The 24,225-nt window shown below is 45.7% G+C and overlaps 1 protein-coding gene and 1 non-coding gene across 2 annotated transcripts in view; one reads left to right on the plus strand and one right to left on the minus strand.

The window, feature by feature from the left end:
- LOC121532944 (PEX5-related protein-like) overlaps positions 1 to 24,225 on the minus strand; it is a 220,362-nt gene that overhangs the window by 56,143 nt on the left and 139,994 nt on the right. The window lies entirely within an intron of this gene.
- On the plus strand, positions 11,685 to 11,760 carry trnat-ugu. Its single transcript has one exon. It is a non-coding gene; the product is annotated as a tRNA-Thr (tRNA).

Genomic DNA, 24,225 nt, shown 5'->3' on the forward strand with positions numbered 1-24,225 from the left:
AGGAAAGATGAACAGAGCAAAGTACAGCGAGATCCTTGAGGAAAACCTGCTCCAGAGCGCTCAGACTGGGGCGACGGTTCACCTTCCAACAGAACAACGACCCTAAGCACACATCCAAGACAATGCAGGAGTGGCTTTGGGACAAGTCACTGAATGTCCTTGAGTGACCCAGCCAGAGCCCGATTTAACATCTCTGGAGAGACATGAAAATAGCTGTGCAGCGACGCTACCCATCCAACCTGACAGAGCTTGAGAGGATCTGCAGAGAAGAATGGGAGAAACTTGCCAAATACAGATGTGCCAAGCTTGTAGCATCATTCCCAAGAAGAATCGAGGCTGTAATCGCTGCCTATGGTGCTTCAACAAAGTACTGAGTAAATGGTCTGAATACTTATGTAAAAGTAATATTTCAGTTTTACTATTAAATTTGCTAATATGTCTAAAAACCAGTTTTTGCTTTGTCATTATGGGGTATTGTGTATATTGAATTGGGAAAAAAAAACTATTTAATTAATTTTAGAGTAAGGCTGTAAAGTAACAAAATGTGGAGTCTACTGGAGGACAATTTATTCTTAACTAAGATAAAATAATTTATAACTGAATTTCTCCAGTACAATATAGGTTCAGCAAATCTCCTTATTGTTTGAGATACCTTTAAATGTTCCTTCAGAGGTCATTCAATATTCATCAATAATAAAAAGCAGTTTCTGTCTAAAGAGACAAGACTAACAAGGGAAATACATGAACTAATAGTACAAGTAGATGGCAATAAAAACAGTACTACAGAGATACACAATATGTTCGAGGAAAAACAAAAACAACTGGAGGAACTTATTCAAGAACTATATAACGTAATCTATTATAAAAAATAAAGCAAACCGGATGGAATATGGAGAAAAAAGCACCAAATTCTTCCTGAATCTCCAACATAGGAATGCTACAATTTTTTTGTGCAGAAACTCGTTACTAAAGAAGGAGTCATCTATGATTCTCCGAATTACATTTTAAAAGAGGAAGCTCAATATTTTAAACAAATGTTTTATTTTTCGTCTCATCCTCACCCTCTGAATGACGATTACTGTAAGGAATTATTTCCAAATAATACAAAAAAATTGAACATTTAACAAATGTACAAAAAGATCAGTGCAAAGGCCAAATTACAGAGGAATATATTTTTGAAGCTATTAAATCCTTTGTCTGGAAAACCCCCAGGGGTTGATGGTATACCGGTATAGGTACAGTGGGGGAAAAAGTTTTTAGTCAGCCACCAATTGTGCAAGTTCTCCCACTTAAAAAGATGAGAGAGGCCTGTAATTTTCATCATAGGTACACGTCAACTATGACAGACAAATTGAATTTTTTTCTCTCCAGAAAATCACATTGTAGGATTTTTTATGAATTTATTTGCAAATTATGGTGGAAAATAAGTATTTGGTCACCTACAAACAAGCAAGATTTCTGGCTCTCACAAACCTGTAACTTCTTCTTTAAGAGGATCCTCTGTCCTCCACTCGTTACCTGTATTAATGGCACCTGTTTGAACTTGTTATCAGTATAAAAGACACCTGTCCACAACCTCAAACAGTCACACTCCAAACTCCACTATGGCCAAGACCAAAGAGCTGTCAAAGGACACCAGAAACAAAATTGTAGACCTGCACCAGGCTGGGAAGACTGAATCTGCAATAGGTAAGCAGCTTGGTTTGAAGAAATCAACTGTGGGAGCAATTATTAGGAAATGGAAGACATTCAAGACCACTGATAATCTCCCTCGATCTGGGGCTCCACGCAAGATCTCACCCCGTGGGGTCAAAATGATCACAAGAACGGTGAGCAAAAATCCCAGAACCACACGGGGGACCTAGTGAATGACCTGCAGAGAGCTGGGACCAAAGTAACAAAGCCTACCATCAGTAACACACTACGCCGCCAGGGACTCAAATCCTGCAGTGCCAGACGTGTCCCCCTGCTTAAGCCAGTACATGTCCAGGCCCGTCTGAAGTTTGCTAGAGTGCATTTGGATGATCCAGAAGAGGATTGGGAGAATGTCATATGGTCAGATGAAACCAAAATAGAACTTTTTGGTAAAAACTCAACTCAATCGTGTTTGGAGGACAAAGAATGCTGAGTTGCATCCAAAGAACACCATACCTACTGTGAAGCATGGGGGTGGAAACATCATGCTTTGGGGCTGTTTTTCTGCAAAGGGACCAGGACGACTGATCCGTGTAAAGGAAAGAATGAATGGGGGCGATGTATCGTGAGATTTTGGGTGAAAACCTCCTTCCATCAGCAAGGGCATTGAAGATGAAACGTGGCTGGGTCTTTCAGCATGACAATGATCCCAAACACACCACCCGGGACAACGAAGGAGTGGCTTCGTAAGAAGCATTTCAAGGTCCTGGAGTGGCCTAGCCAGTCTCCAGATCTCAACCCCATAGAAAATCTTTGGAGGGAGTTGAAAGTCCGTGTTGCCCAGCGACAGCCCCAAAACATCACTGCTCTAGAGGAGATCTGCATGGAGGAATGGGCCAAAATACCAGCAACAGTGTGTGAAAACCTTGTGAAGACTTACAGAAAACGTTTGACTTGTGTCATTGCCAACAAAGGGTATATAACAAAGTATTGAGAAACTGTTGTTATTGACCAAATACTTATTTTCCACCATAATTTGCAAATAAATTCATAAAAAATCCTACAATGTGATTTTCTGGAGAAAAAAATTCTCAATTTGTCTCTCATAGTTGACGTGTACCTATGATGAAAATTACAGGCCTCTCTCATCTTTTTAAGTGGGAGAACTTGCACAATTGGTGGCTGACTAAATACTTTTTTCCCCCACTGTATATCAAGCCCTTTTCTTTTTTTACGTACTCAAAGCTCAATTATTAGCTTGTTTTAACTACTCCTATAGAAATGGTAGTCTGTCAGGTACTCAGCAGGAAGGTCTGATTTCACTATTATTACAACAAGACCCAGATGGCAAATTACCAGTCGATCTAAAAAGCTGGAGGCCTTTTATACTTCAATGTTGTGATGCAAAAATACTAGAGAAATGCATAGCACTCAGAATTAAAAAGGTTTTACAAGGTATTGTTCATCCTGATCAGACAGGTTTTTTATATGGAAGATACATGTATATACGACAACTACTAGAAATAATAGAACATGAAACATCTAAGAAGCCAGGCCTGGTATTTATAGCGGATTTTGAAAAGGCCTTTGATAAAGTAAGACTCGATTTAATTTATAAATGCCTGGATTTTTTTCAATTTAGGTGAGTCTCTTATAAAATGGGTAAAAGTAATGTATAGCAACCCCAGGTGTAAAATACTAAATAGCGGCTACTTCTCAGAGAGTTTTGAATTGTCAAGAGGAGTTAAACAAGGGTGTCCTCTGTCAAATGACAACATTAGAGGATTAGAAATCCAAGGCTTAAGAACAAAAGGTGTCCACGTATGCCGATGACTCAAGTTTTATATTAAGTCCGCAAGCTAGATCCCTGCAATGTCCCATTGAAGATAACTTTTCTGGACTTAAACCTAATTATGATAAATGTACAATATTACTTATTGGATCTTTTAAAAAATACAACTTTTACATTACCCTGCAGTTTACCTATAAAATGGGCTGACGGTGAAGTAGACATACTTGGCATTCATATCACAAAAGCTATAAATGAGCTCTCCACAATGAATTTCAATAGAAAACTTGTAAAAATAGACAAGATCCTGCAACCATGGAGAGGTAAATACCTGTCTATTTATGGAACAATTACACAGATTTAACTCCTTAGTAATATCTCAGTTTACTCACTTATGGCGCTGCCTACTCCTGATTTAATTCGTTTTTCAAATCATATAAGCAAAAAATATTTCGCTTTATCTGGGATGCTAAACTAGACAAGGCAAAGCGTGCCTATCTATATAATGAATATGAACTGGGTCGGTTGAGATTATGAAATATAAAAGCACTAAACCTCTCTCTAAAAGCTTCACTATACAAACGTTTTACTTGAACCCTAAATGGTTCTCACGTAGATTACTAACAAAAGCTCATCCATTGTTTAAAAATTGCCTTTTTGCTTTTGTGCAGATTGCGATGTCTCATTTTCGATTAATTGAAAATGAAACCTTTTTCAAACTATCTCTCTTTTTCAAACAAGCATTGCAGAGCTGGTTACAATTTCAATTTCATCCCCCTGAAAAGATGGAACAAATATTACAACAAATATTATGGTTGAACTCTTATGGTTGAACTCAAATGTGCTGGTTGATAAAAGACCTGTATTTATGAAAAATAATGTTTGAAAAGGGTATTATGTTTTTAAATGATATTGTAAATTGGAATGGTAGAGTTATGTCTTTCATGGAGTTATCAGAATTGTATGGGAAGGTCTGCTCAATCCAAGATTACAACCAATTGATTACACCATTACCCCAAAAATGGAGGAGGCAGGTGGCAGCGGGAGGAGGTAGGGAACTGGTCTGTCTGCCCAATATAAAGGATTAAAAACTGGCGGAGGAATAAAAATTGCATAAATAGGAAAGTTTACCAGTTTAATTTGAGGACCAGGATGTTGACAGCTGTGCCATACAGATTGAAAAATAGTTGAAGAGATTTTTGATGTACCGATTCCATGGTACAGGGAGTATGAGTTGATATATAAAACAATGCAAAATTCAAGACTTCGTGCTTTTCAGCTAAAATTATTGTACAGAATTCTTGCTCCAAACAAAATGTTGAATATTTGGGGCATACAATCATCGCAGCTCTGCAGATTTTGTTGTGAGGATACAGAATCAACAGACCATTTGTTTTGGTATTGCCCTCAGGACGCCTGTTTCTGGTCTGAGGTTCAGGAATGGCTGAAAAAGCATAACATTCATCTAAAATTGACCCTAGAAATAGCATTGTTGGGAGATCTGGAGAGACCTGGTCAGTCAATTACTAATATACTAATACTCTTAGTGAAAGTATTTATCTTCACCTCGCAATCTGTGGATTCTATTAGATTAGATTCAAATTGTATGTTAAACATCACAGCATAGTTGAAAGATATATTCTTGGGGGTGGAGAATGGAATTATTTTATTTATTTATTTTTAGGGGGGGGACTGTGGAGGGGGAGGGGGAGGGGGTCTCGGATGGTTGAGGGGCAGCTCTCTGGGAACTGTGGGGGGGATCTTGGAGGGCTGGGGGCCTGGCGGTTGGGAGTTTGGGCTAGTGGCTGATAGGTTGATCGCTGGTTCGGGTCCCTGTTTTTGACCTTGTGAGAGATCTGTCGAAAGTGCTCTTGGGCAGGGCGTTGACCCTGATTGCTTCTGTGGGTCACTCTGGATGGGAGTCTGTTAGGTGTCTGAATGTATGATTTAATATTCATTTTAAAATGATATATATATTCTCCAATACACAGGAAGGTTTGACCTCAAGTTCATGGTCCAGTCTCGGGTGATAAGATGGGACATCAGGACTCAAAGTTTGTTGCCGTATAGTGGAACTACATGAAACAATTTGCCTGCATGTGGCAGCAGGACTGTGAATTGTTATGTGTGGATGATAAGGCAATCATCCCTGTCAGAGAACCTAACCAGCCTGTAGGTACCCGTAACAGAGGCAGGCATCCAAGCATTGCTCCTGTGAGTGGGCCAGTTCTAGCTGCTGCCGACCATGATTACCACATCAGTGGACTTGTACCATCTTACATGTTGATCCCAGATATCCCAGCATCTCCATCTGGTTCATTCTATGATGGGAAAGTTCATTTCACTGTCAAGGACAAGGTTTTCCAGCCATCCAGCCCCCTTTGACACACAGTTGAAAATATCAGCATCATCAGAGGAGGGAACTACAGTGAAGATGAAGTCTCTCTCCTCAACAATTCAATCTTGATCATTCAATCTGATGGTGGGCCAGACCACAGAACCACATACAATGCATTCGGGAAGTGTTCAGACCCCTTTACCTTTTCCATATTTTGTTACATCTCAAGGATGATCAATGGAAACAGGATGCACCTGAGCTCAATTTCAAGTCATAGCAAAGGGTCTGAACACTTAAGGTATCTGTTTTTTTATTTTATTAAAAAAATCTAATATGTATTTGCTTTGTCATTATGGGGTCTTGTGTGTAGATCGCAGAGAAGAAAAAATATATTTAATCAATTTTAGAATAAGGCTGTAACGTAACAAAATGTGGAAAGTCAAGGGGTAAAAATTGTCTTAAGTCACAATAATAAGTTGCATTGATTCACTCTATGTGCGAATCAATGCCCACCTATGGCTGCGTGCCTGCCCAGTCATGTGAAATCCATAGATTAGGGCCTGATATATTTATTTCAATTGACTGATTTCCTTATATGAACTGTAACTCAGCAAATTCTTAGAAATTGTTGCATGTTGCGTTTATATTTTTGTTCAGTATATTAACGTACTGATTGCCCTATTTCTTTTACAGCACGTAAATGTTTGACATCATTTACAGTACATCTTATTTAGAGTTTCTAGTAGTCTGGGTTCCTGCAGTATACTCCAAAGACTATAAATAGAAACTTAATGTTGATCTCACCTGGGGGAAAAAGACTGGAATCTGAGTAAAAACGACAATGTAAAAATGTATCTAATAATAAAACCCTCACAGCGGTGCATCTATTTTGTATACATCTGGCCCTTCATTGGACACTGTGTTAACAAACCTCCAAACGAGCTTCAATGTCATACAACACTCCTTCCGTGGCCTCCAACTGCTCTTAAACGCTAGTAAAACTAAATGCATGCTCTTCAATCGAACGCTGCTTGCACCCGCCCGCCCAACTAGAATCACTACTCTCGGCGGGTCTGACTTAGAATATGTGGACAACTACAAATACCTAGGTGTCTGTTTAGACCGTAAACTCTCCTTCCAGACTCACATTAAGCATCTCCAATCCAAAGTTAAATCTAGAATCGGCTTCCTATTTCGCAACAAAGCCTCCTTCACTCATGCTGCTAAACATGCCCTCGTAAAACTGACTATCCTACCAATCCTTGACTTTGGCGATGTTATTTACCAAATAGCTTCCAACACTCTACTCAGCAAATTGGATGTAGTCTATCACAGTGCCATCCGTTTTGTCACCAAAGCCCCATATACTACCCACCATTGTGACCTGTACGCTCTCGTTGGCTGGCCCTCACTACATATTCGTCGCCAAACCCACTGGCTCCAGGTCATCTATAAATCACTTCTAGGCAAATCCCCGCCTTATCTTACATCATTGGTCACCATAGCAACACCCACCTGTAGTATGCGTTCCAGCAGGTATATCTCACTGGTCATCCCCAAAGCCAACACCTCCTTTGGTCGCCATTCCTTCCAGTTCTCTGCTGCAAATGACTGGAATGAACTGCAAAAATCTCTGAAGCTGGAGACACTTATCTCCCTCACTAACTTTAAGCATCAGTTGTCAGAGCAGCTTACCGATCACTGCACCTGTACACAGCCCATCTGTAATTAGCCCACCCAACTACCTCATCCCCATATTGTTATTTTCATTGTCATTTATTTTGCTCATTTGCACCCCAGTATCTCTATTTGCACATCATCTTCTGCACATCTATCACTCCAGTGTTAATACTAAATTGTAATTATTTTGCACTATGGCCTATTTATTGCCTTACCTCCATAACTTACTACATTTGCACACACTGTATATAGATTTTCTATTGTGTTATTGACTGTACGTTTTGTTTATTCCATATGTAACTCTGTGTTGTTGTTGTTTTTATCGCACTGCTTTGCTTTATCTTGGCCAGGTCGCAGTTGTAAATGAGAACTTGTTCTCAACTGGCTTACCTGGTTAAATAAAGGTGAAATAAAATAAATGTGGAAGATGTAATTATTAGTGCTGTGACGATACCAGTATCGCACATTTTTTTACATGAAGCAAACTCTTTGGTCCTTTAAAAACCAGCTGTACAGTATGTAAAATATTGTGTGCTATAGCTTGGCAAATAAATAAATGTGATTCTGGATGACAACATGATGTTTGTTTCCAATATTAGGGCTGTTTTCCTAAAGAAGGTAGATCCGCTTCGTGTTTTGTTTCCTTGCCACGATACTAATGAGTATCGCGATACCGGTATCATACCAGCCCTAGTAATTATACTACAGCAGTGTTTCCCAGCCCCCAGCCCATTCACTTATTTGATCTACTCCAGTACTTGCACACCTGATTTTACATTTTCGTCATTTAGCAGACGCTCTTATCCAGAGCGACTTACAAATTGGTGCATTCACCTTATGATAGCCAGTGGGACAACCACTTTACAATAAAAACATTTTTCTTTGGGGTGGGGTAAGGGGGCGTAGAAGGATTACTTTATCCTATCCCAGGTATTCCTTAAAGAGGTGGGGTTTCAAGTGTCTCCGGAAGGTGGTGAGTGACTCCGCTGTCCTGGCGTCGTGAGGGAGCTTGTTCCACCATTGGGGTGCCAGAGCAGCGAACAGTTTTGACTGGGCTGAGCGGGAACTGTGCTTCTGCAGAGGTAGGGGGGCCAGCAGGCCAGAGGTGGATGAACGCAATGCCCTCGTTTGGGTGTAGGGACTGATCAGAGCCTGAAGGTACGGAGGTGCCGTTCCTCTCACAGCTCCGTAGGCAAGCACCATGGTCTTGTAGCAGATGCGAGCTTCAACTGGAAGCCAGTGGAGTGTGCGGAGGAGCGGGGTGACGTAAGAGAACTTGGGAAGGTTGAACACCAGATGGGCTGCGGCGTTCTGGATGAGTTGTAGGGGTTTAATGGCACAGGCAGGGAGCCCAGCCAACAGTGAGTTGCAGTAATCCAGACGGGAGATGACAAGTGCCTGGATTAGGACCTGTGCCGCTTCCTGTGTAAGGCAGGGTCGTACTCTGAGAATGTTGTAGAGCATAAACCTACAGGATCGGGTCACCGCCTTGATGTTAGCGGAGAACGACAGTGTGTTGTCCAGGGTCACTCTGTTTGCAAATCAGTAACAGAGTGACCGAAAAACTAAGTAAGTGAATGACTGCAATTTAATTGGCCACAATGGGAAATCATAGTAGTCACAAACCACAATTGCAGTAGAGTACAGTAGAGCACACATGAGTAGAGTACAGTATAATGTAATATCAGTGGTGTCAAGTACTTCAGTAAAAATACTTTAAAGTACTACTTAAGTAGATTTTTGGGTATCTGTACTTTACTTTACTGTTTATATTTTTGACTACTTTTACTTCACTACATTCCTAAAGAAAATGTACTTTTTACTCCATACATTTTCCATGACAACCAAAAGTACTCATTACATTTTTAATGCTTAGCAGGACAGGACAATTGTCAAATTCACACACTTATCAAGAGAACACGTGGTCATCCCTACTGCCTCTGGTCTGGTGGACTCACTAAACACAAATGCATCTTTTGTAAATAATGTCTGAGTGTTGGAGTGTGCTCCTGGCTATCCGAAAATTTAAAAAATAAGACAATTGTGACGTCTGCTTTGCTAAATAATAGGAATTTTAAATGATTTATAGTTTTACTTTTGATAAAGTATTTTTAGCAATTACATTTACTTTTGATACTTAAGTATTTTTTAAATCCAAATACTTTTAGACTTTTAATCAAGTAGTATTTTACTGGCTGACTTTCTTACTCAAGTATGACAATTGGATACTTTTTCCACCACTGTGTAATATACACTGTGTAATATACTCTACTGGACTGTACTGTACTGAACTATACTCAACTTTTCTTTACTGTACTGTACTCTTGTGCTCTGCTGTACTGTATTCTACTGTGCTCTACTGTACTAAACTCTACTATACTGTGCTGTACTGTGATGTCCAAACTTGTGAAACATAGACGTTTATGATTGGTACAGATTTGGTCCGGTGTGGACCAACCAAATTTGGTCTTCATTAGAATAATAGCGTGTAACATAATACCCAAACATGCAAACTTGCTGTCGCTCAATAACCAAAATCATTTTTTTTTTTCAAACTCAAGGTGTCATAATCCTGGACTATCGGACCACCATCTTATTACGTTTGCAATCGCAACAAATAATCTGCTCAGACCTCAACCAAGGATGATCAAAAGCCGTGCTATAAATTATCGGACAACCCAAAGATTCCTAGATGCCGTTCCAGATTCCCTCCACCTACCCAAGGACGTCGGAGTACAAAAATAGGTTAACCACCTAACTGAGGATCTAAATGTAACCTTGCGTAATACCCTAGATGCAGTCGCACCCCTAAAAACATTAGTCACAAGAAATGTACAGAAAATACCCGAGCCCTGAAGCAAGCTCTGAAGCCCTCACTGCTGCTCGATCATCCTATTTTCCAACCTAAAGGAGAATAAGAACAATCCAACATTTATTTTTGATACTGTCGCAAAGCTAACTAAAAAGCAGCATTCAACAAGAGAGGATAGCTTTCACTTCAGCAGTGATAAATTCATGAACTTCTTTGATGAAAAGATCATGATCATTAGAAAGCAAATTACGGACTCCTCTTTGAATCTGCGTATTTCTCCAAAGCTCAGTTGTCCTGTCCTGAGTCTGCACAAAACTGCCAAGACCTAGGATCAATGGAGACACTCAAGTTTTTTAATCCTGTATCTCTTGACACATACATGAAAACAGTCATGGCTTCTAAACTGTCAAACTGCATACTGGACCCTATTCCAACTAAACTACTGAAAGAGCTACGTCCTGTGCTTGGCCCTCCTATGTTGAACATAATAAATGGCTCCCTATGCACTGGATGTGTACCAAACTCACTAAAAGTGGCAGTAATAAAGCCTCTCTTGAAAAAGCCAAACCTTGACCCGGAAAATGTAAAAATCTATCGGCCTATATCAAATCTCCCATTCCTCTCAAACATTTTAGAAAAAGCTGTTGCATAGCAACTCACTGCCTTCCTGAAGACAAATAATGAATACGAAATGCTTCAGTCTGGTTTTAGACCCCATCATCACTGCACTCGTGAAGGTGGTAAATTACCTTTTAATGGCGTCAGATCAAGGCTCTGCATCTGTCCTCGTGCTCCTAGACCTTAGTGCTGCTTTTGACACCATCGATCACCACATTCTTTTGGAGAGATTAGAAACCATAATTGGTCTACGTGGACAAGTTCTTGCCTGGTTTAGATCTTATCTGTCGGAAAGATATCAGTTCGTCTCTGTGGATGGTTTGTCCTCTGACAAATCAATTGTAAATTTCGGCGTTCCTCAAGGTTCCGTTTTAGGACCACTATTGTTTTCACTATATGTTCTACCTCTTGGTGATGTCAATGTCAACATTCACTGCTATGCGGACGACACACAGCTGTACATTTCGATGAAACATGGTGAAGCCCCAAAATTGCCTACCCTGGAAGCCTGTGTTTCAGACATAAGGAAGTGGATGGCGGCAAATGTTTTACTTTTAAACTCGGACAAAACAGAGATGCTAGTTCTAGGTCCCAAGAAACAAAGAGATCTGCTGTTGGATCTGACAATTAATCTTGATGGTTATACAGTCGTCTCAAATAAAACTGTGAAGGACCTCGGCGTTACTCTGTACCCTGATCTCCCTTTTGACGAACATATCAAGAATATTTCAAGGACAGCTTTTTTTCATCTTTGTAACATTGCAAAAATCAGAAACATTTTGTCCAAAAATTATGCAGAAAAGCTAATCCATGGCCCCGTGTAGCTCAGTTGGTAGAGCATGGTGCTTGTAACGCCAGGGTTGTGGGTTCGATTCCCACAGGGGGCCAGTATGAAACCAAAATGTATGCACTCACTAACTGTAAGTCGCTCTGGATAAGAGCGGCTGCTAAATGACTAAAATGTCTAACAAATGTATTTTGTCTCTTCTAGATTAGACTACTGCTATGCTCTACTCTCCGGCTACCCAGATAAAGCACTAAATAAACTTCAGTTAGTGCTAAACACGGCTGCTAGAATCCTGACTAGAACCAAAAATGTGATCATATTACTCCAGTGCTAGCTTCTCTACATTGGCTTCCTGTTAAGGCTAGGGCTGATTTCAAGGTTTTACTGCTAACCTACAAAGCATTACATGGGCTTGCTCCTACCGATCTCTCCGATTTGGTCCTGCCATACATAATATAATATGCCATTTAGCAGACGCTTTTTTCCAAAGCGACTTACAGTCATGTGTGCATACATTTTTACGTATGGGTGGTCCCGGGGATCGAACCCACTACCCTGGCGTTACAAGCGCCATGCTCTACCAATTGAGCTACAGAGGACCACATACCTAGACGTACGCTACGGTCACAAGACGCAGGCCTCCTTATTGTCCCTAGAATTTCTAAGCAAACAGCTGGAGGCAGGGCTTTCGCCTATAGAGCTCAATTTTATGGAATGGTCTGCCTATCCATATGAGAGACGCAGACTCGGTCTCGACCTTTAAGTCATTACTGAAGACTCATCTCTTCAGTAGGTTCTATGATTGAGTGTAGTCTGGCCCAAGGGTGCGAAGGTGAACGGCAAGGCACTGGAGCGACAAACCACCCTTGCTGTCTCTACCTGGCCAGCTCCCCTCTCTCCACTGGGATTCTCTGCATCTGACACCCTTACAGGGGCTGAGTCACTGGCTTACTAGTACTCTTCCATGCCGTCCCTAGGAGGGGTGCGTCACTTGAGTGGGTTGAGTCACAGACGTGATCTTCCTGTCCGGTTTTGCGCCCCCTCATGCTCGTGTGGTGGAGGAGATCTTCACCGCATGGGTAGTAAGTTGGGGGTCTGTTGATATCCCTGTAGTGGTGTGGGGGCTGTGCTTTGGCAAAGTGGGTGGGGTTATATCCTGCCTGGTTGGCCCTGTCCAGGGGTATCGTCGGACGGGGCCACAGTGTCCTCTGACCCACCCCTGTCTCAGTCTCCAGTATCTATGCTGCAATAGTCCATGTGCCGGGGGTGTCAGTAGTTCCGATGTGGATGTGGTGGAGGAGTCAGGCGCTGGACACAGAGGATACGTCCAAAAAGACTTTAATAGTCCAAAGAGCAACAAACAAAACACGACCTCGAAAACAGACGGAGGCGAGGCAATTACGCAAACACGCGTAAACAATAATCCCAAACATAGACAGAGTGCAGACACGCAGCTCTGCACGACAGGCAGAAAATAACAACACACAATCAGACTAATGCAAAACAAGGAACTTATAAGACAAGTAATCAACACACAAATGGACACAGGTGTAAAAGACAGACAAAAGCAATCACACTACGAAACATAGAGCGGTGGCAGCTAGTACTCCGGGGACGGCGAACGCCGAAGCCTGCCCGAACCAGGAGGAGGAGCAGTCTCGGCAGAATCCGTGACAGTACCCCCCCCCTTGACGCGCGGCTCCAGCCGTGCGCCGACCCGGCCTCGGGGGACGGCCAGGAGGGACGCGGACCCGGGCGCGTGGGATGCCCACGGTGGAACTCAGTCAGGAGGGTTGGATCGAGGATGTCCCTCCTGGGCACCCAGCACCGTTCCTCCGGACCGTACCCCTCCCACTCCACGAGATACTGGAGACCACTCATCCGGCGCCTCGAGTCCAAGATGGTCCGGACCCTGTACGCCGGGGCCCCCTCGATGTCCAAAGGGGGCGGAGGGGTCTCTCCTATCTCATCTTCTTGGAGTGGGCCAGCTACCACCGGCCTGAGAAGAGACACATGGAACGAGGGGTTAATATTTTTGTACTATATAGGCAGTTGTAACCTGTAACACACCTCGTTCAATCTTCTCAGGACTTTGAAGGGCCCCACAAACCGCCGACCCAGCTTCCCGGCAGGGCAGGCGGAGGGTGCAGGTTTCGAGTCGAGAGCCAGACTCGATCTCCGGTGCGTACACGGTCCCTCACTGCGGTGGCGATCGGCGCTCGCCTTTTGTTGATGGATGGCACGCTGCAGATGGACATGGGCAGCGTCCCACGTCTCCTCCGAGCGCCGAATCCACTCGTCCACCGCAGGGGCCTCGATCTGGCTCTCGTGCCATGGTGCCAGGACCGGCTGATAACCTAAAACACACTGGAAAGGTGTTAAATTGGTGGAGGAGTGGCGGAGAGAGTTCTGGGCCATCTCTGCCCTGGGGATGAACCTAGACCACTCCTCCGGCCGGTCCCGGCAATAGGACCTCAAAAACCTACCCACATCCTGGTTGACACGTTCCACCTGCCCATTGCTCTCTGGGTGGTACCCCGAGGTAAGGCTTACGGAGACCCCCAATCGTTCCATGAACGCCCCCCAAACTCTGGAGGTGAACTGGGGACCTCGGTCAGACACAATATCCTCGGGGACCCCATAGTGCCGGAACACATGGGTAAATAGGGCCTCAGCGGTTTGTAGGGCAGTAGGGAGACCCGGCATTGGAAGGAGACGACAGGCCTTGGAAAACCGATCCACAACGACCAAAATGGTGGTATTCCCCTGGGAGGGGGGTAGGTCAGTTACAAAATCCACCGATAGGTGGGACCATGGTCGTTGTGGAACGGGCAGGGGATGTAACTTACCCCTGGGCAAATGTCTAGGCGCCTTACACTGGGCACACACCGAGCAGGAGGAGACATAAACCCTCACATCCTTAGCTAACGTTGGCCACCAGTATTTCATGCTAAGACAGTGCACGGTTCATGCCAATACCTGGATGTCCAGAGGAGGGTGATGTATGAGCCCAATAAATAAGACGATCACGAACCTCGAGCGGAACGTACGTCCGCCCCACAGGACACTCGGGGGGAGTAGGGTCGGTACGCAGTGCCCGCTCGATTTCCGCATCGATCTCCCATACCACCGGAGCCACCAAACAAGACTCCGGCAGTATGGAAGTAGGCTCGTTGGACCTCTCCTCTGTGTCATACCGCCGGGACAGGGCGTCTGCCTTACCATTCTGGGACCCTGGGATGTATGTGATCTTAAAAACAAACCGGGTTAGGAACATGTTCCACCTAGCCTGACGAGGGTTCAATCTCCTAGCTGCCCGGATGTACTCCAGGTTACGGTGATCAGTCAGAATGAGGAAAGGGTGTTGAGCCCCCTCAAGCCAATGCCTCCACACCTTTAGGGCCTGGACTACGGCTAACAGCTCCCTGTCCCCAACGTCATAGTTGCGCTCCGCCGAGCTGAGCTTCTTGGAGTAGAACGCACAGGGGCAGAGTTTAGGTGGCGTGCCGGACCGTTGTGACAGGACTGCCCCAATACCGGTCTCGGACGCGTCTACCTCTACTTGGAATGGTAAAGAGGGATCCGGCTGCGCCAGCACCGGGGCCGAGGTGAACAGGTTCTTCAGTTTGACAAATGCCCTGTCCGCCTCAGCCGACCACTGCAAACGAACCGGACCCCCCTTTAGCAGGGATGTAATGGGAGCTGCAACTTGTCCAAAACCCCGAATAAACCTCCGGTAGTAATTAGCAAAACCAAAGAACTGCTGCACCTCTTTTACAGTGGTTGGAGTTTGCCAATTACGCACGGCCGATACACGGTCTACCTCTATCTCCACACCAGACGCGGACAACCGATAACCCAAAAAGGAGACGGACTCCTGGAAGAACAGGCATTTCTCTGCCTTGACATACAAGTCATGCTCCAACAGTCTTCTCAACACTCGGCGCACCAGGGCTACATGCTCGGCTCGTGTAGAAGAGTACACTAGGATGTCGTCGATGTACACTACTACACCCTGCCCCTGCATGTCCCGGAAAATCTCGTCAACAAAGGATATGAAGACTGAAGGAGCATTCATTAACCCGTATGGCATGACGAGATACTCGTAATGACCCGAGGTGGTGCTAAATGCTGTTTTCCATTCATCCCCCCTCCTAATGCGCACCAGATTATACGCGCTCCTGAGATCCAACTTTGTGAAGAACTGCGCTCCAGGTAACGATTCCGTCATAGTCGCAATCAGTGGAAGTGGGTAACTGTACTTAACTGTGATCTGATTGAGACTACGGTAATCAATACAGGCGCAATCCCCCGTCCTTCTTCTTCACAAAGAAGAAACTCGAGGAAACCGGGGATGTGGAGGACCGTATGTATCCCTGTGCCAAGGACTCGGCTATGTAAGTCTCCATAGCCGCTGTCTCCTCTTGAGACAGGGGGATACACACGACTCCGTGGAAGAGCCGCTCCTGTTTGGAGATTTATCGCACAGTCCCCCTGTCTATGAGGAGGTAGCCGTGTTGCCCTCGATTTGCTGAACACAAGTGCTAAGTCCTCATTCTCAGGGGGAATGCGCAGTGCGGGAGCACTTGGTTCGGACTCTCTACCGAGGTCGCCCCTACGGAAACACCTAGACATCTCCCTACACACTGGGCAGACCACTCCATAAGAGCCCTCTGTTGCCACGCCAATGGTAGGATCATGGGTGCTTAACCAGGGAAGCCCCCAACACCACGGGGTACGCAGGAGAGTCAATCAGATAAAACTGAATGATCTCCTCATGACCCCCTGCGTCGTCATCGTCAGTGGTGCTGTGACCTCCCCTGATCAGGCCCGACCCCAACGGCCGGCTGTCTAAGGCGTGGACAGGAAATGGAGCTTCTACCGGCCGAAGGGGAATTCCTAACCTACAACAAAATGCCCGATCAATAAAGTTCCCAGCTGCGCCTAAATCTACTAGTGCCTTATGCTGGGAATGAGGTGCCACCTGTGGAAATCTCACAGGAATACTCATGTGACCAACAGAAAGCTCTGGGTAAGTGGGGCGCCTACTCACCTGAAATGACTCCCCAGTGCGTGACCTGTTGTCCCCTCTCCCAGGAGACCCTCCCCAGCACCGGGCCGCGGTGTGTCCTCCACGACCACAGTTGGTGCAGGGGATGGCCCCCCTCGGGTTCTCTCTCCTCCTCTCTCTAGGCGCCAGCACCCCGAGCTCCATGGGAATCGGCTCGGAGGTGCTGGAGGGTGGAATGGGCGACCCCCCACTCGGGACGTCCGCGGGTAGCCAGCAGGGTGTCTAGACGGATGGAAATGTCCACCAACTGGTCGAACGACAGGTTGGTGTCCCTGCAGGCCAGCTCACGACGAACGTCCTCTCGTAGGCTACACCGGTAGTGGTCGATGAGGGCCCTCTCATTCCACCCCGCATCCGCCGCTAGCGTCCGGAACTCCAGTGCGAACTCCTGTGCGCTCCTCTTCCCCTGTCGGAGGTGGAACAGACGCTCTCCCGCCGCTTTCCCCTCAGGTGGATGATCGAAGACAGCCCTGAAGCGGCGGGAGAACTCCGCGTAGGTGATGGTAGCGGCGTCTATTCCCCTCCATTCGGCGTTGGCCCACTCCAACGCCTTGCCGGATAGACAGGAGATGAGGGCGGAGACGCTCTCGTATCCCGAGGCGCGCCGGGTGTATGGTGGCCAGGTAGAGTTCCACCTGCAGGAGGAATCCCTGACACCCGGCTGCAGAACCGTCATATGCCCTCGGGAGCGAGAGCCGAATGCCACTGGGTTCCGGTGCTGAGAGGAGGACTGGCCGTTGGTGATGGGATGGTGTAAGAGTGCGTGGGCACCTCTCGAGTCACCAACCGGCGCAGAGTGTTGGACACCTCGTCCATGGCGGCCCCAAGTTGCCGGATCATGGTGTCTTGGTAGCTGATCCGGTCTTCCAGGGATTCGGGTGCCGCCGCTGTTCCTGCTGACTCCATAGTTAGGTGTGTTGTTCTGTCAGTAGTTCCGATGTGGATGTGGTGGAGGAGTCAGGCGCAGGACACAGAGGATACGTCCAAAAAGACTTTAATAGTCCAAAGAGCAACAAACAAAACACGACCTCGAAAACAGACGGAGGCGAGGCAATTACGCAAACACGCGTAAACAATAATCCCAAACATAGACAGTGCAGACACGCAGCTCTGCACGACAGGCAGAAAATAACAACACACAATCAGACTAATGCAAAACAAGGAACTTATAAGACAAGTAATCAACACACAAATGGACACAGGTGTAAAAGACAGACAAAAGCAATCACACTACGAAACATAGAGCGGTGGCAGCTAGTACTCCGGGGACGGCGAACGCCGAAGCCTGCCCGAACCAGGAGGAGGAGCAGTCTCGGCAGTATCCGTGACAGGGGGGCTAGGGTCAGTCTGTTATGTCGGGTGTAATTATTCTGTCTTATCTGGTTTCCTGTGTGAATTTAATTATGCTCCCTAATTCTCTCTCTCTCCATCCCCTCCCGGAGGACCTGAGCCCTAGGATCATGCCTCAGGACTACCTGGCCTGATGACTCCTGGCTGTCCCCAGTCCACCTGGTCGTGCTGCTGCTCCAGTTTCAACTGTTCTGCCTGTGGCTAGGGAACCCTGACCTGTTCACCGGACGTGCTACCTTGTCCCGGACCTGCTGTTTTCGACTCTCTCCCTCTCTCTCTCTCTCTCTACCGCACCTGCTGTCTCGACCTTCTGAATGCTTAGATATTTAAAGCTAACTGACATTTACTCCTGAGGTACTGACCTGTTGCACCCTCTACAACCACTGATTATTATTTGACCCTGCTGGTCATCTATGAACATTTGAACATCTTGAAGAACAATCTGGCCTTAAATGGCCATGTACTCTTATAATCCCCACCCGGCACAGCCAGAAGAGGACTGGCCACCCCTCAGAGCCTGGTTCCTTTCTAGGTTTCTTCCTAGGTTCCTGCCTTTCCAGGGAGTTTTTCCTAGCCACCGTGCTTCTACATCTGCATTGCTTGCTGTTTGGGGTTTTAGGCTGGGTTTCTGTATAGCACTTTGTGACATCTGCTGATGTAAAAAGGAATTTATAAATACATTTGATTGATTGATTGATCATATGTGACATTTAAGTAGATATTTAACAGAGTGTTTTTTAAAAAGGGGTCACATAAAAAATTGACTTGTTGCAGATAAAAGGCTGTGTGTGATGATGTAGTGCACATAAAAAAACATTTTGCGGTTAAATTCCCATGTACTGAATAAAAAGTTAAATGGGTTTCCATCGCATTTTTAACTCAACTGATGGGTTTATCACTAAAAATGTTGCATTGCGAGTGTGCCCACTCTGGTATTGGCACATGTGCTCTAGACAACAGCATGCAGACACAGTACTGTATCTGTGCACTCTTGGCTAGAGCGCACACATAGCCTACATGATGAGATTATTATGGACAAAAGAGTGAGATTCTTTTTATTTGTCAAAAGGCATCCAAGCATCAATGATCATGCCACCAGAATAAGACCCTCGATATTTAGTGGAAAGGAGCATCAAGCTCATCACCTTGCACTTTCACCACCCTGTGAAGTTCATCATAACTTATTTCATCTGTAGCCTAATAAACTGCATGCTTTCCTGAGGAGTCATAGTGGGAGGACCACATAGGGCTGTGGCAGTCATGAAATTACGTCAGCCGGTGATTGTCAAGCAAATAACTTTAGGTCTCACGGTAATTGACCGTTAATTAACATAAACAAATTTAGCATCTTCTGGCTTCCACACATAGCCTACAAGCCACTGATTCAGACCTTTGGAACATCTACATTTAAAAAAGTCGAACAAATCCATGTAATATAGCCTACACCTTCACAATAAATCCATTAATTATTTTAGACAAGTCTAAAGAAGCATGATATGAAGAAAATGTAGTCTATTTCAGAAGAACAGAATAGCATACTCTTATGTTAGGTCCTGATCTGGCTATGCCAAATGGCTGTGGGCTACACTAGTTCATTTAGCAGACAAGATTTGCTTAGAATTCCATGGCATTATTTTATAGTATGAAGAATACAATTGAACAAAGCTGAATGAAATAGAAAGGATATTTTCTCCAAACGAGTGCGCACATGCGGCTATTCTGTGTTGAGCGATTAACAAAGAAATAGGTACTCCTATATGCTTAATTTAGAGTTATTAATTTAACTTTAGCTGTTCTACAAACGTTGGGCTATATGTTTAGATTTTTAATACATTGTAAGGCTGCATGATGCGACTCTAATGATGATTTGAAAAAAATTGCTTGAAACGCATCAGCTCTGCTTTGTTTTTTTGCGCAGGCTGTACACACTTCATCAGTCTCTCATTCATCATTTGACAAGGACTTGATAATGCCTTGAATTTCCCGGTGGCATCCCCCAAGTGCTGCGTTGTGCCCTTCTCCCTGAGTGCTGCGCGCTCTGAAGCTCCTCTCACTCACATGGCTCTCCATCATGTGATCGGGTCTTTCTCACAGGCTACAAGTGAAGATAGACACATCAGGGATGCAACTGCACGCATCCTTTTCCAATTCCGAGGTGCATATTGAAGATATTGGAAGAACAGTCCACATTTACTTTTGTCAGCCAATAAGATGAGTAGGCCTAACGAACAGCAAAAGCACTAGCCTATTTCAATCTACTATCCCCCATAGTACAACATTTGACCTATTCTGTGCGAGAAAGAAATATTCCAAACATAGTCTGGGACAGCTGTGGGATGCAAAAGACCTCAAATTAATACAACCACTAGCATCAAAAAAACGGTTTTACGCAATGTGGCTGACGCAACAGATTAGAACGTTAAGCTTAAAATGTTGATAAACTATTAGGCTAATTCTTCACATAATAAGTGCAGCAATGCGCACACAGCAGTAGGCTATAAGTGCAAATGTTCCATTAGCGGGAAAACACCATTATCAAAAGTGACCGCAAATGCGATTATGCATGTAATGCCTTTTTTATAAAGGTGCATTTTTATGGTGAAAATGGTCTTCCCCAAACTGGAAACTCACCCGCTGCTTATGTATGCCAGTTAGGCTCTACACCCCTTGCAAAGTGGATTAATGTGCTTAATTTTAAGAAGTTATTTGGCCACTTTAGTTGTGATACAAACCTTATCAAAACATAACAAGGCTACATGAGGTGTTTGACTATGATTAGAAAAAAGTCAACAAAAAAAAGGCATTGTTTCTTGCCTTAAACTAGGCATCATTCACAAGTGAAAATATATAATTCATATGTGATAGGCTAATAGTCACCCATCAGACTATTCTTGATTTAATCTTGTCTTTACATATACTAAATAATACATTTGTTTTGATTTAGAATGGACCATTATCATGCATCTGTCTAGAAACAGGGGCAGGGGAAAAAATCCATGTCATCTATGCACTTAAATAGCGAATGGACGCTTTTCCCATGATTCATTTTCATGCCAGCCAGGTAGGCTATACTCCTGTTGTAAAGATAAGCAATATGCTTAACATAAGGAAAGTTGAGAAATAAATATAGTAGGCCTAGCCTATAGAAAGCTGATGGGATCCTCCTCTTTTTAATAGAAGCCATCCCTCTTTTTTCTCGCGCAATTGCATAGCCTATAGAAATGTTGCGCAACCTGAGCTCATGGGCTCTCATGAAGTGTTTGATTAGATTTTCGATCATATTTGCGTTGATGTCAGAGTGATTAGAGGGACAATAGAGTGCTGAGTACCAGGCAGTTAGCAAGTTTGGTAGGCTACTAATGACCATCTCCAAGCTCTGATGCTGCTTAAGCCTAATTACTGTGACTAAACGGTCATGTGGAATTTGACTGCCTTCATGACTCGTGACCGCCAGAATGGCGGTAATACGGTCACGCAACAGCCCTAGGACCACACAACATGTCATTGAGTGACTCCAAGTTTACTTCGATATGATGGTTATTATATCAATATTTGCACGTAAAAGTGTTTCCACCAACATTTCTCGCACAATTAATTTTACAGACAAAAAAACATCCCACCTTGTCTACCACTGTCACGGATTCGGCCTAGGCTGCTCCTCCTCCTTGTTCGGGCAGGCTTCGGCGGTCGTCGTCCCCGGAGTACTAGCTGCCACCGTTCGATGTTTCATGTTTGTTTGGTTTTGTCTGTTTGTACACCTGTCCCTTGTTAGTGTTTGATTTGGTTGCCTATTTAGTTTTCGTGTGTGGGGGCAGGTGTTATGTGGTATTGTTTATTGTCAAGCTGTTGCTCTTTTTGTATTACTCTCGTGTTTGTTGTTTTCCGAGAGTCCGCACTGTGTGCGCTATCTTCATTTTACGCACTGTGTGTGTTGTGCGTAATTTGTATTTTGCCTCCCGGTTGGGTTGGCTGTTCGCCTGTTTGGTGCTGCATTTTGTTAACTAAAGTCTGTTGACGAACGCCCGTGTTTCCTGCGCTTGATTTCCTCACCGCATCTACACTCAGCTACTGACAGAATACCACATCACATCATGGAGTCAGCAGGAGCACCCCGCGCCGACAGAGGTCATGGAGGACCGTCTTCGTGGACAGGAGGACCGGATTAACCAGATCGGTCACGCCTTGGATCGGGTGATGAACACTCTCCACCGATGGGAAAGCAGCGGGGTACCCACGCCCCCACCTACCGGACCATCCCCATCGGTCAGTCCTCCTGTCCACATTCCGGAACCCAGTGGGATTCGGCTCTCGCTCCCGAGGGCGTACGACGGCTCCGCTGCCGGGTGTCAAGGGTTCCTGCTACAGGTGGAGCTCTACCTCGCCACCGTACACCCGGCGCCCTCGGGACACGAGGCGTCTCCGCCCTCATCTCCTGTCTCACCGGCAAGGCGTTGGAGTGGGCCAACGCCGAATGGAGGAGAATGGACGCCGCTACCATCACCTATGCGGAGTTCTCCCGCCGCTTCCGGGCCGTGTTCGACCATCCACCAGAAGGGAAGGCGGCGGGGGAGCGTCTGTTCTTCCTCCGACAGGGGATGAGGAGCGCACAGGATTTTGCCCTGGAGTTCGGACTCTAGCGGCAGATGCAGGGGTGGAATGAGCGGGCCCTCATAGACCACTTCCGTTGTAGCCTCCGGGAGGACGTCCAAAGAGAGTTGGCGTGCAGGGATACCATGTTGACGTTTGACCAACTAGTCGACATGGCCATTCGGGTTGGACACCCTGCTCGCCACCCGTGGGCGTCCCGGATGGGGGTCGCCCATTTCACCCTCCAGCACCTCCGAGCCGAGCCCTATGGAGCTCGGAGGTGCTGGCGCTAGAGAAAGGAGGAGTAGGAACCCGAGGGGGCCGTCCCCTGCACCAACTGTGGCCGTGGAGGGCACACCGCGGCTAGGTGTTGGGGAAGGTCCCCCGGTGGAGGTGAAGGCAGGCCACGCATTGGGGAGTCCTCCCAGGTGAGTAGGCGCCCTACTTACCCAGAGCTTTCTGTCGTTCACATAACCTTGCCTGTTTGTTTTCCACAGGTAGCACCTCTTTCCCAGCATAAGGCGCTAGTCGATTCAGGCGCAGCTGGGAACTTTGTAGATCGCCAGTTCTGTGTAGAATTAGAGATTCCTCTCCTTCCCGTTGATAAGCCTTTCCCTGTACATGCCCTAGATAGCCGTCCGTTAGGATCTGGGTTGATTAGGGAGGTCACAGCGCCCCTTAAGATGGAGGCGCAGGGGTCATGAGGAGACGATTCAGCTCTATCTGATTGACTCTCCTGCGTATCCGGTGGTGCTGGGGCTTCCCTGGTTGATTACCCATGACCCTACTATTTCGTGGCGAGAGAAAGCTCTTAAAGGGTGGTCTGCTCAGTGTGAGGGGCTGTGTCTGGGTGTTTCCATAGGGCGACCTCGGTGGAAAGTCCGAATCTAATGCCTGCACTGCATATTCCCCCCGAGTATGAGGATTTGACACTGGTGTTTAGTAAGACTAGGGCGGCGCAGCTGCCGCCTCATAGACAGGGGGATTGTGCGATAGATCTCCAGTTAGGAGCAGCCCTCCCGCTGAGCCATGTGTATCCCTTGTCTCAAGAGGAGAGGAAGGCGATGGAAACTTACATCGCCGAGTCTCTGAGACAGGGATACATACGGGCCTCCACTTCACCCGCTTCCTCGAGCTTCTTTTTGTGAAGAAAAAGGATGGAGGTCTGCGCCCGTGTATTGATTACCGCGGTCTCAATCAGATTACGATGAAGTACAGCTATCCACTTCCTCTGATTGCGACTATGACGGAATCATTACACGGTGCTCAGTTCTTCACAAATTGGATCTCAGGAGCGCATATAACTTGAGTGCGCATTAGAGAGGGCGATGAATGGAAGACAGCGTTGCACGACCTCGGTCATTACGAGTATCTCGTCATGCCATATGGGTTAATGAATGCTCCCTCAGTCTTCCAATCCTTCGTCGATGAGATTTTCCGGGACATGCAGGTGCAGGGAGTAGTCGTGTACATAGACGATATTCTGGTGTACAGTTCTACCCGAGCAGAGCATGTAGCCCTGGTGCGCCGAGTGTTGAGGAGGCTGTTGGAGCATGAC

Source organism: Coregonus clupeaformis, chromosome 17 (genome assembly GCF_020615455.1).
Source record: "Coregonus clupeaformis isolate EN_2021a chromosome 17, ASM2061545v1, whole genome shotgun sequence".
Classification (NCBI taxonomy): domain Eukaryota; kingdom Metazoa; phylum Chordata; class Actinopteri; order Salmoniformes; family Salmonidae; genus Coregonus; species Coregonus clupeaformis.